The sequence below is a fragment of the Taudactylus pleione genome, unplaced genomic scaffold (genome assembly GCF_031769625.1).
Source record: "Taudactylus pleione unplaced genomic scaffold, aTauple2 ptg000372l, whole genome shotgun sequence".
Lineage (NCBI taxonomy): Eukaryota > Metazoa > Chordata > Amphibia > Anura > Myobatrachidae > Taudactylus > Taudactylus pleione.
The window spans coordinates 4,762,338-4,776,631 of NW_028284773.1; the positions used below are offsets into that span (position 1 = coordinate 4,762,338).

At 37.4% G+C, this 14,294-nt stretch overlaps 1 pseudogene; it reads left to right on the forward strand.

Annotated features, from left to right (window-relative positions):
• Window positions 1–8,070: 8,070 nt before the first annotated feature.
• On the forward strand, window positions 8,071–8,189 carry LOC148508256 (5S ribosomal RNA; annotated as a pseudogene).
• Window positions 8,190–14,294: the final 6,105 nt, after the last annotated feature.

Below are 14,294 nucleotides of genomic sequence, written 5' to 3' on the forward strand. Positions count from 1 at the left end.
ATATTAGGACATAACATGAATCACCCCAACATGTTTTCTTCATCCTCATTAGAGAAAAGGAGCTATCTCATAATTGTCGTTGAATCCTCTAGGATTCATAGTATCCAGTTCAAATATCCAGAACATCTCACATCTGGATAATTTGTTCGCAAGATCTCCTCCTCTGTCTCCCAATTCCACATGTTCTATTGCTTTGAATGTTAATTCGTCTGGGTCCGATCTATGATGTGAAATAAAATGTCTAGACACCATATGAGTCTCCACCTTATTTTTAATGTTCCTGATGTGTTCTTGTATGCGAAGTTTCAAAGGTCTTTTCGTTTTGCCGACATATTTTATTCCACATGAACATTCCAAGAGGTAGATGACTGAAGTTGAGTTGCAATTAAGATGTCATTTGATTTTATATTCCTTACTATTTGTAGAATTACTGAAGGTCTTTCTCTGCCGATGTAAAAATTTGCATATATTGCACTTGCCACATTTGTAACTCCCTGGACAGTTATGTATGATGTTGGGTTTTGAGGTATTAATGTCTCTTAGCATACTAGGTGCTAGAGAGTCTTTTAGGTTCCTTGCCTTTCTAAAAACAATGGGGGGTCTTGGTGGTAAAATTTCCTTTAAAACTGGATCCATTAAGAGGATCTTCCAATGTTTGTTAAAAGAATTCTTAATATCTCTCTCCTGTGCATTGTATGTTGTAATGAATGGGATGATATTCTTCTTTATCTCTTCTGAATTCTTGTACTCCAGTAACCTATTCCTCTCCATGGTATCCATTTTGTCTTTTGCTTCCACTAATAACTTCAAAGGATATTCTTTTTCTAAGAATCGATTTGTATATATATGAATTTGCTCATTACATGTCTGTACTTCACTACAATTTCTTTTTATCCTGTGAAATTGTGAGTACGGAATGTTCTCCTTCCATCTTCTTAAGTGTCCGCTTTTAAAATGGAGATAACTATTAGTGTCTACTTCTTTTATGAAGTTCTTTGTGATGATCTTATTTTCTTCTCCACTTAAAACCAGGTCCAGGAATTCAATCGTACTCTTATTAATTTTTTACGTGAATTTCAAATTCATATTATTGGCTGAAATATGATTTAAAAACAAATAAAAATCTTCTTCCAACCCTTCCCATATTATCAGAATATCGTCTATGTACCTCTTAAAAAATATAATGTTGTCGCCAAATGGATTATTTTCATAGACGTAATTCTTTTCCCAACATCCCATAAAAAGATTGGCAAAGCTTGGGGCAAAAGTCGTCCCCATGGCAATGCCACAAATTTGCTGGTAAAACTGATGTAAAAATTTAAAATAATTATGATCCAGGATAAAAGACATTAAATCACATAAAAATTCCTTATGTAAAGTGCTGATTGTTGGGTCCCCTTCAAGAAATTCTCTACAAGCATTAATCCCTTTACAATGTTCAATGCATGTATATAAAGATTGAACATCAATTGTAACCCATGAGTATGTTCCTTTCCATTCCATCCCTTCTAAAATTTGTAATAAATTAGTAGTGTCTTTTAGGTATGATTGAAGTTCTTTCACATATTTACATAAAAAAATATCCACATATTCAGACAGGTGTGAGGTTAATGAATCTATCCCTGCTATGATGGGTCTTCCTGGGGGATTTTCCAAAGACTTGTGAATTTTCGGTAAGAAATAAAATATGGGGGTAGTGGGATTAGTCTGTAGGAGATACTGAAACTCCTCCTTGGTTAAAATGCCATTGTGTAATCCATATACTAATAGTCTCCTTAATTCATCCAAGTAATTCTCCAAGGGATCACAATCAAGTGTTGTATATGAATCAGTATCACCTAATAACCTATAAGATTCCTTGATGTATTGAGATCTATCCATAATGACTAATCCCCCCCCTTTGTCAGCTTGTTTGATGACAATATCATTGTTCTTCTGTAGATTTTTAGGGCTTCTTTCTCTTTATTCTTTAGGTTCTGTTTACTATTGTGTTTGGGATTTCCTTCACATAAATCTTTTTTCACTAGGTCATAGAAAACATTGAGATAATTCCCTTTAGATTCAAGTGGATAATATTTTGATTTACCCTTTAGTCCTGCTTTGGAAGCAGGCTCCTGAAAATTCTTAATAACTGCGTCATCTTTTCTTATGAAGTGAAGTGTCTTTTTAATGTCAGATTTCTTATAAATTTGTTGAGATCAATAAAGGTTTGAAACTTGTTCATGTTATTTGATGGAGCGAATGTCAGCCCTTTGTTCAATAATGACACTTCATATTTAGACAAGGTATGTTTCGACAGGTTGAAGATCCCTCTTTCCTTGGGGTCTACATCAGGTTCCTCCTTTTGTAGTTTCTTCCTCCTGCCTCCTCGTACACCTCTTCGTCTCTTATTCTTCTTTTCATGGGTGATGCCAACTTTGTGGTTTCCCTGAAGAAGGTTTTTCTTGGATTCATTAAGTTCTGGTCCAGGCCTGGGGATAAAAAATGATCAGAGTCGCTGTTTGAGTCAAATATCTGGAGTGTCGAAAACCGATTCTTTGTATGGTGTGTTCTATAATTAGATTGTTCATTGATAACATCATCTCTTAGACTTGGTTTTCTTCTAGATGGAACTGTTCTCCAAGTAATTCTTTCTTGTCTTGGATTGTGTGTTGGTTGTTGTCCCACAGATTTATTAAATCTGCTCCAATTTTTGACTTTGTTGGAGTCATAATCTTGTTTGTCCCTGATAAATTTTCTCTCTTTCCCTTGCATGACATCCTCTTCAATACGGTCAAGTTTGCGTAATAAAACTTTATCATTAATTTTATATTCCTCATTGTCCTTAAAATTCTCCATACGTGTTTCCTTTTGTTTTATCTCAATTTCCAATTCTGACAATATATTTCTCTTCTCCATGATGATTAATTTCATCAAATCTATGGAGCAATTATGCAAAATTTTGTCCCATTTATCCAAAAATTCTGATTTATCCAAGCCAAAGGTTGGATTTTTTAACAGTCTCAAACCTCTTGGAATTCTATTGAATGATATATAATGTTCAAGACCCTTAATGTCCCACCATGCCTTAATCTCCTTGGTGAGAGATTTTTCTATCTCCCAAAACAGGTTGTCCAAATTTTCTGTTGGAATACTTTCCTGTGTTAAAACAAGGTCCTCATTGAAGATTTTCTGGCATAAATCGCTTCTTTTATTTAGGCATTCATTATTTCTATACATCTTTGTGTGTTTAACAGGACGGGACTCCCCCAAGAGGTTGTTGTGTTCAATATCCAAGATTTATGTATAACAGAAGACTGCAGCGCCAATTGTGTACGAGTCCCTTTATATAGTATTATCTCAAATGTGTGTCCTTTATCACACTAAAAAGTTTTTTGTGAAACCGTTATTGTGCACCCCCAAATAACATATGAGTGTCAGCTCAACCAGCAGAAAAATGTAACAGTGGTGATCTGTTACATATACAAACAATCAAAGGATACAAGAGCTGGCATAGAGCGCCTACTGTGCTTCTATAACTTATTAAAAAATGAAACTAATACCAAACATATTTGTAAAAGTGATTTTGTGCAATTAAAGTGCTAATACAAGAGTGGCAGTATTTAAACTACCATCATCATTAAATATATATGTAAACTTATTAGTATGTGATCTTTAGAATAAAAACAATCAGTACAACTAAAGTGCCAATGCAAAGATCCTTCAAGAATCCGTAATTAATTAATGACAATAATGCGTAAAATAACGTGTAAATTAATAAAAGTGGAAAAAATTAATTTTTTTAAAAATGAAGTGACGCGACGCTATGTGGCTGTTAAAAAGAGCTATGTTCTACTAAATAACTTATATTTAAGAAACGGACTTCTAATCCAATAATGCATTAATAAAGGAAACAGTCTATTACAAATATAAGTAATTATTCCGTTCTAATGGACATGTATCAATAAGAAAACCGGAAGTGATGTCACAAATGAGATCTATCAATCCTTGTTTGTCCTTATTAGAAAGGGTATAAATATGGGATACCCCACAGGAGCCAGAATATCCCTTGAAGAAGTCCAGGATACGGATGAAACTCGTTGGTGGTGGCTCTTATTCTCTTCCCATTTATGAACTTGCCGTTTTTATCAGATAAGAGATGATTATTTACCCTTATTTATTCTGATAAATTTACAACTATTTTTCTATATATATACATATTTTTATTCATGTTTTTATGTGTTTTATGTCTTTTATCCTTCATGTAGGAGGATATTATTGTTGTGTCTGATTAAAAATAATTTATGCATTTTTAAAAAAATGAATTTTTTTCACTTTTATTAATTTACACGTTATTTTACGCATTATTGTCATTAATTAATTACGGATTCTTGAAGGATCTTTGCATTGGCACTTTAGTTGTAATGATTGTTTTTATTCTAAAGATCACATACTAATAAGTTTACATATATATTTAATGATGATGGTAGTTTAAATACTGCCACTCTTGTAATAGCACTTTAATTGCACAAAATCACTTTTACAAATATGTTTGATATTAGTTTTATATTTTAATAAGTTATATAAGCACAGTAGGCGCTCTATGCCAGCTCTTGTATCCTTTGATTGTTTGTATATGTAACAGATCACCACTGTTACATTTTTCTGCAGGTTGAGCTGACACTCATATGTTATTTGGGGGTGCACGATAACGGTTTAGCAAAAAACTTTTTAGTGTGAGATAAAGGACACACATTTGAGATAATACTATATAAAGGGACTCATACACAATTGGTGCTGCAGTCTTCTGTTATACATAAATCTTGGTTATTGAACACAGCAGCCTCTTGGGGGAGTCCCATCCAGTTAAACACACAAAGATGTATAGAAATAATGAACGCCTAAATAAAAGAAGCGATTTATGCCAGAAAATCTTCAATGAGGACCATGTTTTAACACAGGAAAGTATTCCAACAGAAAATTTGGACAACCTGTTTTGGGAGATAGAAAAATCTCTCACCAAGGAGATTAGGGCATGGTGGGACATTAAGGGTCTTGAACATTATATATCAGTCAATAGAATTCCAAGAGGTTTGAGACTGTTAAAAAATCCAACCTTTGGCTAGGATAAATCAGAATTTATGGATAAATGGGACAAAATTTTGCATAATTGCTCCATAGATTTGATGAAATTAATCATCATGGAGAAGAGAAATATATTGTCAGAATTGGAAATTGAGATAAAACAAAAGGAAACACGTATGGAGAATTTTAAGGACAATGAGGAATATAAAATTAATGATAAAGTTTTATTACGCAAACTTGACCGTATTGAAGAGGATGTCATGAAAGGGAAAGAGAGAAAATTTATCAGGGACAAACAAGATTATGACTCCAACAAAGTCAAAAATTGGAGCAGATTTAATAAATCTGTGGGACAACAACCAACACACAATCCAAGACAAGAAAGAATTACTTGGAGAACAGTTCCATCTAGAAGAAAACCAAGTCTAAGAGATGATGTTATCAATGAACAATCTAATTATAGAACACACCATACAAAGAATCGTTTTTCGACACTCCAGATATTTGACTCAAACAGCGACTCTGATCATTTTTTATCCACAGGCCTGGACCAGAACTTAATGAATCCAAGAAAAACCTTCTTCAGGGAAACCACAAAGTTGGCATCACCCATGAAAAGAAGAATAAGAGACGAAGAGGTGTACGAGGAGGCAGGAGGAAGAAACTACAAAAGGAGGAACCTGATGTAGACCCCAAGGAAAGAGGGATCTTCAACCTGTCGAAACATACCTTGTCTAAATATGAAGTGTCATTATTGAACAAAGGGCTGACATTCGCTCCATCAAATAACATGAACAAGTTTCAAACCTTTATTGATCTCAACAAATTTATAAGAAATCTGACATTAAAAAGACACTTCATAAGAAAAGATGACGCAGTTATTAAGAATTTTCAGGAGCCTGCTTCCAAATCAGGACTAAAGGGTAAATCAAAATATTATCCACTTGAATCTAAAGGGAATCATCTCAATGTTTTCTATGACCTAGTGAAAAAAGATTTATGTGAAGGAAATCCCAAACACAATAGTAAACAGAACCTAAAGAATAAAGAGAAAGAAGCCCTAAAAATCTACAGAAGAACAATGATATTGTCATCAAACAAGCTGACAAAGGGGGGGGATTAGTCATTATGGATAGATCTCAATACATCAAGGAATCTTATAGGTTATTAGGTGATACTGATTCATATACACCACTTGATTGTGATCCCTTGGAGAATTACTTGGATGAATTAAGGAGACTATTAGTATATGGATTACACAATGGCATTTTAACCAAGGAGGAGTTTCAGTATCTCCTACAGACTAATCCCACTACCCCCATATTTTATTTCTTACCGAAAATTCACAAGTCTTTGGAAAATCCCCCAGGAAGACCCATCATAGCAGGGATAGATTCATTAACCTCACACCTGTCTGAATATGTGGATATTTTTTTATGTAAATATGTGAAAGAACTTCAATCATACCTAAAAGACACTACTAATTTATTACAAATTTTAGAAGGGATGGAATGGAAAGGAACATACTCATGGGTTACAATTGATGTTCAATCCTTATATACATGCATTGAAAATTGTAAAGGGATTAATGCTTGTAGAGAATTTCTTGAAGGGGACCCAACAATCAGCACTTTACATAAGGAATTTTTATGTGATTTAATGTCTTTTATCCTGGATCATAATTATTTTAAATTTTTACATCAGTTTTACCAGCAAATTTGTGGCACTGCCATGGGGACGACTTTTGCCCCAAGCTTTGCCAATCTTTTTATGGGATGTTGGGAAAAGAATTACGTCTATGAAAATAATCCATTTGGTGACAACATTATATTTTTTAAGAGGTACATAGTAGATATTCTGATAATATGGGAAGGGTCGGAAGAAGATTTTTATTTGTTTTTAAATCATATTTCAGCCAATAATATGAATTTGAAATTCACGTCAAAAATGAATAAGAGTACGATTGAATTCCTGGACCTGGTTTTAAGTGGAGAAGAAAGTAAGATCATCACAAAGAACTTCAATAAAGAAGTAGACACTAATAGTTATCTCCATTTTAAAAGCGGACACTTAAGATGGAAGGAGAACATTCCGTACTCACAATTTCACAGGATAAAAAGAAATTGTAGTGAAGTACAGACATGTAATGAGCAAATTCAAATATATACAAATGGATTCTTAGAAAAAGAATATCCTTCGAAGTTATTAGTGGAAGCAAAAGACAAAATGGATACCATGGAGAGGAATAGGTTACTGGAGTACAAGAATTCAGAAGAGATAAAGAAGAATATCATCCCATTCATTACAACATACAATGCACAGGAGAGAGATATTAAGAATTCTTTTAACAAACATTGGAAGATCCTCTTAATGGATCCAGTTTTAAAGGAAATTTTACCACCAAGACCCCCCATTGTTTTTAGAAAGGCAAGGAACCTAAAAGACTCTCTAGCACCTAGTATGCTAAGAGACATTAATACCTCAAAACCCAACATCATACATAACTGTCCAGGGAGTTACAAATGTGGCAAGTGCAATATATGCAAATTTTTACATCGGCAGAGAAAGACCTTCAGTAATTCTACAAATAGTAAGGAATATAAAATCAAACGACATCTTAATTGCAACTCAACTTCAGTCATCTACCTCTTGGAATGTTCATGTGGAATAAAATATGTCGGCAAGAAGAAAAGACCTTTGAAACTTCGCATACAAGAACACATCAGGAACATTAAAAATAAGGTGGAGACTCATATGGTGTCAAGACATTTTATTTCACACCATAGATCGGACCCAGATGAATTAACATTCAAAGCAATAGAACATGTGGAATTGGGAGACAGAGGAGGAGATCTTGCGAACAAATTATCCAGACGTGAGATGTTCTGGATATTTGAACTGGATACTATGATTCCTAGAGGATTCAACGACAATTATGAGATAGCTCCTTTTCTCTAATGAGGATGAAGAAAACATGTTGGGGTGATTCATGTTATGTCCTAATATACCTACCGTCATACCTGGGTTAGAACGCCCAATCTCGTCTGATCTTGGAAGCTAAGCACCATTGGGCTTGGTTAATACTTGGATGGGAGACCTCCAGGGAAGACCAGGTACGGTAGTCCTTGATGTGACATATAGACATGAACCCCCTAAGACATGGGACCTAAGAAGAAATCCCTGATTTACAACTTACAACAAGATGGATGCAAGAATTTCAAGAATGAAGCAGTATTGGTTCCACGCCTTAAGACCCATACAAGAACCATTTGATTATACAGCTTGAAAAAGATTATATACATATATACATATATTATCCCCCTTTTTTCCAAGGAATTTATGCAAAAATTACCAAAGGAAACTTTCATTTCATTACGTTTTTTATCATTATTTATTAAAGTGTTTTAAGTATGTACTGAACCAGTTCACATAATGAAAATTTAGGATTTTATAATTATTCACATTTATTTATTTATGTATTACACAATAATTCCTGTGATATTTATAGGTAGAGAGATTAAGAATTTGATTCAGATGTGGAGCAGATGCGGAAAACTGTGACCTTTTAACAAATCTATTTCACATATTGCCCAATATATGGTTAGCAATATATGGCCCTGATTCAGAGCCGGACGCTCTGACCAGAGCACTCGCTCTGAATCAGGGCCCACCTCCATAATTATGGAGCGTCCTCCTGGACGCTCGTATAGCTGTGGGTCACCACCCACAGCATATACGAGCGTGCAGGTTGATGGTCGCGATGGTCTTGACCATCGCCACTGTGAGCCGAAGCCTGCGGTTGAGTTTCTCAACTGCAAGGCCTGGAGTGATTTTGGCTCTTTCAGATGTCAGTGGGGCCAGCTTCTGACGGTAGGCGTTCCCTTGGGAATGCCTCCATCTGGGAGGCACGCCCCCGGCACGCCCACCAAAGGGGGCGTGCTGTCAATCAACATCGACAGCACACCCCCTTTGATCAGACACAACGAGCGAAGGAAAGTCCTTCGCTCGTCGCATCTCGCGCATGCGCACGACGGAGCTCCCTCCGTCGTGCGCATGCATAGTGCACACCATCGACCCACTTGCGAGCAGACAGCCGCTCGCGAGTGGGTCTGAATCAGGCCCTATATCTATACTAATAGTGTTTCCATTGTATTATATAGGAAAATAACCCAATTGCTACTTCCAGGATCATAGAAATCAAGTATATATGGGAGTACAAAGATGGCAATAAACGGGAGCTACAAGATGGCCGCGAGTAGAGACACCCCTTGGAGTACCAAGATGGATGCCGCCAGTCGGTGAAAGATGAAACTGGAGATGTCCTTTGAAGCAGTGACGCAGGACGCGACAGGCACGTGATCGGGGAATGAGTGGACCCTTCAGCCTATCCGGAAGAATGAAGGAGGTCGTATAGCGCTCAACAAGGATGGAGTTAGTGGAGGCGGAAGTGACGATTCACACCACACACAGAGGAGGGCGGAAGTACTGTGTTGCATGGAAAGTAAGGGCGGAAGTGACGCGACGCTATGTGGCTGTTAAAAGGAGCGATGTACTACTAAATAACTTATATTTAAGAAACGGACTTCTAATCCAATAATGCATTAATAAAGGAAACAGTCTATTAGAAATATAAGTAATTATTCCGTTCTAATGGACATGTATCAATAAGAAAACCGGAAGTGATGTCACAAATGAGATCTATCAATCCTTGTTTGTCCTTATTAGAAGGGGTATAAATATGGGATACCCCACAGGAGCCAGAATATCCCTTGAAGAAGTCCAGGAGACGGACGAAACTCGTTGGTGGTGGCTCTTATTCTCTTCCCATTTATGAACTTGTCGTTTTTATCAGATAAGAGACGATTTTTTACCCTTATTTATTCTGATAAATTTGCAACTATTTTTCTATATATATATATACATATTTTTATTCATGTTTTTATGTGTTTTATGTCTTTTATCCTTCAAGTAGGAGGATATTATTGTTGTGTCTGATTAAAAATAATTTATGCATTTTTAAAAAAATTAATTTTTTCACTTTTATTAATTTACACGTTATTTTACGCATTATTGTCATTAATTAATTACAGATTCTTGAAGGATCTTTGCATTGGCACTTTAGTTGTAATGATTGTTTTTATTCTAAAGATCACATACTAATAAGTTTACATATATATTTAATGATGATGGTAGTTTAAATACTGCCACTCTTGTATTAGCACTTTAATTGCACAAAATCACTTTTACAAATATGTTTGGTATTAGTTTCATTTTTTAATAAGTTATATAAGCACAGTAGGCGCTCTATGCCAGCTCTTGTATCCTTTGATTGTTTGTATATGTAACAGATCACCACTGTTACATTTTTCTGCTGGTTGAGCTGACACTCATATGTTATTTGGGGGTGCACGATAACGGTTTCACAAAAAACTTTTTAGTGTGAGATAAAGGACACACATTTGAGATAATACTATATAAAGGGACTCGTACACAATTGGCGCTGCAGTCTTCTGTTATACATATATATATATATTATATACATGCAGGCAGCATAGTGTGTGACTGATAATGTTGATAGTTATAATGAATAGTGTGTGACTGACCTGCGTAGTCATTTTTTCGGACCCGAGGAGCAGAGCATGGCCGGAGTACCTGGCCTGCCTTTCCCCGGCATTCAGCCCCACCGACCGGCTCAGCCTATGCAACTGCTCCCGCAAGTGCTGGTTCTCTCCCTGCAAGTTGGTGACAGAGTGGGATGCCTCAGCACGTTTTCCAGCTGCCTCTCCACACCACGCCGAAGCAGATGACAGCTTCCTGTTTGCGTTCCACAGTGGAACGCAAATCCAGGAAGCACGGCAGCCGGCACAAAGAAATTGACTTGGGCTGGCAGCCACTGTTAGCCGGCCCGGCAGAGGGGTGTCTGGGTCTGGCCCAGTGGGAACTTTCCAGCTGTCCTAATCCGCCCCAGGGTAGAGCATAGCAGCAGCTGCAGCTGAAGACTCGTGACGACTGTGAATAGTTTCAAATATACTTTTTCTGATGAGGAGACTCTGAGGTGCCCCCTGGTGGCCGGTGCTATAGGCAGCTGCCTAAAGCTGCCTAATGGTAGCGCCGGCCCTGCTAATAGCATTTGTAGTTGGTGTCCGCGCTCTGAGGTCTGATGGTGTTCTATGATATACAATCCTAGTGTATTAGTTAGGATATAGGGACCTAAATGAGCAAAATAGTAATGGGTTACTAATTTATAGTTTGTGTTCAATGGACCAAATATCAGAGTCTTGTTTACACAGTCCTGGTGTGAACCACCTGTATATTACTGTAGGATGGCTGTTCTTAGAACATTAGTCCTGGTGACAAGAGCTGGTTTGCTATAACTTTGGGCAGTGTGTTCATCTGTCTGTGAATCAAAGTTCAGATTCATGAATTCAAAAGTTACTGATGTATTTATCATGATAAAGATGTACTGAAGATGTATTCTCCGCTCTCCAATGGTCTCTGTACCAGGAAACCGCTACTCCACCTCAAGAATTCACGAAACAAACCAAAACAGACCACAGTATCAGGTGCTGATAGACACTATGGTGCGGAAGATAAGTAACATGTAGGACTTACCCAGCTCTTGGCATGATCCTGCAGGTTCACCAAATGCACTTCCTTGTATGGCTGTTGCTTGTGGGTGTAAGGGGCAGGGGACACAAGGTCCAATGATACCTTGACAGAACACTATGCATATATGAGAGGGTTAAAATACATTTATTACTCTGTGCCCATGCCTGGCTGTGGCCATAAGGGTGTCAGAGCAAAAAAAAAAGAAAACTAAACAATACAGAAGCAGATCATATAGACATGCAATCTGAGGGTAAAAGTATATAAAGTCACGTTTCTTTGAGAATATATAGTCCCAACGCCTTTCATCCCATGTGGGGACTCTTTCAAGGGTAGGTGAATTGCTGTTCCCAAATCGGGGTTTAAATACCTTGTAAATTGCGGCCATGTCATCACCTGTCAGTTACTACCGGTTTTCCGGTGTACCTCCACCCCCCGCGTCATCCGCTAGAGCGCAATCTGTCCTGTGATGTTGAATAGCCACGTGGTGTTCGAGATGATTGCGCATGCTCAATAGTCTATGCGCAGACATACGGTAACCTGATTCAGTGTCCATTTGTTCTCCTGCAGCTCATCTGTTGTTCTGTTATCCACTGTTGTATTGGTGGAGATAATGTCACCAACACGCGGGGTTTAATTGCAACCTCTGCAATATAATCGTATTGTTATATCAATGGCTGTATTATGGTATTGTTGTGAAGTACATACTTTATGGTCAGTGTCTATGTTCCTTATATTATGATACCCATAGCTCAGAGGACCCTCGCAATGGCATCACCTAAAATGTGTCTATGGGATACAGAAACCCATTCTTATGGGTCTATATTAAGGCCTTCTGGTTGGAGGGTCTTCATCTCAAAGATCCAATGGCTTTCTATTCTGTCAATCCTACTTGAGTGATCCCCCCCTCTCCAGTTGGGTTCTACTCATACTATCCCAGTGAATTTAAGGCCATCTGGTTTACCAATGTGCATGCTTCTGAAGTTGTCTGATACACTATACCCAACAAAGGCCTTATTGATGTTGTTAATATGCTCATTTATCCTTACTTTTAAGGGTCTAGTTGTTCTCCCTACATACTGTAATTGACAGGGGCATTGTAGAACATAGATGATGTTGCGACTGTCACATGTAATCATGTTCTTAATTTTGTACGTTTTTCCAGTGTTCAGAGCAATTAGTTGTTCTGTTGGTGCAGTGCTTTTATATCGCAGTTGTTTGCAGGCCTTGCATCGCCCACAACAGTAAAAGCCAGATTTCACTACCTGTCCATCTAAAGTGGATTGTTTGTGAAGATGCCTACTTTTTATATGGTACACCACTAGTTTTCTCCCCAGGTCTGGTGCCTTCTTAAAGACCAGATCTGGTTGTGTTGTTAAAATTGTATGCAGTTTCTCATCCATATGAAGTAAAGGCCAGTGTTTGTTTATGATTTTCCTAACTTGACTGGCCGATTTTGTGTAGTTAGTTACGAAAAAGACTTTATCTGTCTTCTTTTGTAATGTTTTGTCTTTATATTCTAAGAGGGGAGCTCGTGGATTTTCGAGTGATTTGTTAAATGCTTGAGGTGGAGTGGCAGTTTCCTGGTACAGAGACCATTGGAGAGGGGAGAATACATCTTCAGTACATCTTTATCACGATAAATACATCAGTAACTTTTGAATTCATCAATCTGAACTTTGATTCACAGACAGATGAACACACTGCCCAAAGTTATAGCAAACCAGCTCTTGTCACTGGGACTAATGTTCTAAGAACAGCCATCCTACAGTAATATACAGGTGGTTCACACCAGGACTGTGTAAACAAGACTCTGATATTTGGTCCATTGAACACAAACTATAAATTAGTAACCCATTACTATTTTTCTCATTTAGGTCCCTATATCCTAATACACTAGGATTGTGTATCATAGAACACCATCAGACCTCAGAGCGAGGACACCAACTATATATATTTCCTACTATTTAGGAAGGCGGGGATACCTTCCAGGTGTTCAGCAGCTAGAGGTAATACTCATTAGTGCAAAACCTTATATCTATCTATAATAACATTTGTAATCCAGTCCCTGTTCCTCCACTCTCCTGTGAAATTGTGCCTGATCATTAGGGAGGGACTCTCATATGCAATCCAAAACATGCAAGATCCGACTCCAGGAAAATATTTGCGATCACCGCTGTATATACAGCATAGCGCAGCGACTGACAAAACTCACGTGGGTTCCTGCACTATAGCCTTAAATGGCTTAGAGTCAGATAGTTCTTAGTAAATCAGCAGGCTGTTTCTATGACATTGTCTGCTGATTGGCTAACAGCGGTTTGACTCTTAGCCAATCATGGCTATAGTGCAGGAACCCACATGGGCTCTGTCAGTTGGTGCACTATGCTGTATATTCAGTATAGCTGTCCGTGTGGATCACGAATAGCGTATTTTTTATTAGAAAACCTTGGAATTCTACGTGAAGAAGGGGGCCGACCACCTCCAGGTAGAAGGGAAGTATGTTAGTGTGAGTGTGCATGACTATGTAGTAAACAGTTAATTCATACAGTGTGTACTTTCTTTTGTTAATAATTTCTTCACAGTGGGGGTACAGGTGCCAGCGGACACTTACTGTCCAGATCTGC